Raw genomic sequence first — 1667 nt, 5'->3', positions numbered from 1 at the left:
AACTAATGAAAACATCCCTAAAAGTAACTAGATTCTACTAAAAACATACTAAAAACAATGCCAAAAAGCGTATAAATTATCCGCTCATCAAAGCATCTCCATCCCTACCATTGGAGCAAACAACTTTAAGCTGAAACCTCAATTAGTTTCTCTGATGCAGCAGAACTGCAAGTTTCATGGACTTCCATCTGAAGATCCTTTTCAGTTCTTAACTGAATTTTTGCAGATCTGTGATACTGTTAAGACTAATGGAGTAGATCCTGAAGTTTACAGGCTCATGCTTTTTCCTTTTGCTGTAAGAGATAGAGCTAGAGTGTGGTTGGACTCTCAACCCAAAGATAGCCTGAACTCTTGGGATAAGCTGGTCAAGGCTTCCTTAGCCAAGTTCTTTCCTCCTCAAAAGCTGAGTAAGCTTAGAGTGGATGTTTAGACCTTCAGACAGAAAGAAGGTGAATCCCTATATGAAGCTTGGGAGAGATACAAAAGACTGACCAAAAAGTGTCCTTCTGACATGCTTTCAGAATGGACAATCCTGGATATATTCTATGATGGTCTATCTGAATTAGCTAAGATGTCATTGGATATTTCTGCAGGTGGATCCATTCACCTAAAGAAAACGCCTGCAGAAGCTCAAGAACTCATTGACATGGTTGCTAATAACCAGTTCATGTACACTTCTGAAAGGAATCCTGTGAATAATGGGACGCCTATGAAGAAGGGAGTTCTTGAAATTGATACTCTGAATGCCATATTGGCTCAGAATAAAATATTGACTCAGCAAGTCAATATGATTTCTCAGAGTCTGAATGGAATGCAAGCTACATCCAACAGTACTCAAGAGGCATCTTCTGAAGAAGAAGCTTATGATCCTGAGAACCCTACAATAGCAGAGGTAAATTATATGGGTGAACCTTATGGAAACACATATAATCCATCATGGAGAAATCACCCAAATCTCTCATGGAAGGATCAACAAAAGCCTCAACAAGGCTTTAATAATGGTGGAAGAAATAGGTTTAACAATAGTAAACCTTTTCCATCATCCACTCAGCAACAGACAGAGAACTCTGGACAAAATACCTCTAATTTAGCAAACTTAGTCTCTGATCTGTCCAAGGCCACTGTAAGCTTCATGAATGAAACAAGGTCTTCCATTAGAAATTTGGAAGCACAAGTGGGCCAGCTGAGTAAAAGGATCACTGAAATCCCTCCTAGTACTCTCCCAAGCAATACAGAAGAGAATCCAAAAGGAGAGTGCAAGGCCATTGAATTAATTACCATGGCCAAACCTGTCAAGGAGGTTGAGGACGTGAATCCCAGTGAGGAAGACCTCCTGGGACGTCCAGTGATCAATAAGGAGTTTCCCTCTGAGGAACCAAAGGAATCTGAGACTCATCTAGAGACCATAGAGATTCCATCGAACCTCCTTATGCCATTCATGAGCTCTGATGAGTATTCCTCTTCTGAAGAGAATGAGGATGTTACTGAAGAGCAAGCTACCAAGTTTCTTGGTGCAATCATGAAGCTGAATGCCAAACTATTTGGTATTGAGACTTGGGAAGATGAACCTCCCTTGTTCACTAATGAACTAAGTGATCTGGATCAACTGAGATTGCCTCAGAAGAAACAGGATCCTGGAAAGTTCGTAATACCTTGTACCATAGGCA

The 1667-nt window shown here is 40.6% G+C and overlaps 1 non-coding gene across 1 annotated transcript; it reads right to left on the bottom strand.

Moving 5' to 3' along the window:
* Positions 1-409: 409 nt before the first annotated feature.
* Positions 410-517, bottom strand: LOC112787212 (small nucleolar RNA R71). Its single transcript, XR_003194637.1, has one exon. It is a non-coding gene; the product is annotated as a small nucleolar RNA R71 (small nucleolar RNA).
* Positions 518-1667: the final 1150 nt, after the last annotated feature.

This window comes from Arachis hypogaea, chromosome 20 (assembly GCF_003086295.3).
Source record: "Arachis hypogaea cultivar Tifrunner chromosome 20, arahy.Tifrunner.gnm2.J5K5, whole genome shotgun sequence".
Classification (NCBI taxonomy): domain Eukaryota; kingdom Viridiplantae; phylum Streptophyta; class Magnoliopsida; order Fabales; family Fabaceae; genus Arachis; species Arachis hypogaea.
The sequence above is the reverse complement of the archived record's forward strand: the minus strand, read 5'-3'. Positions and strand labels throughout refer to the sequence as shown.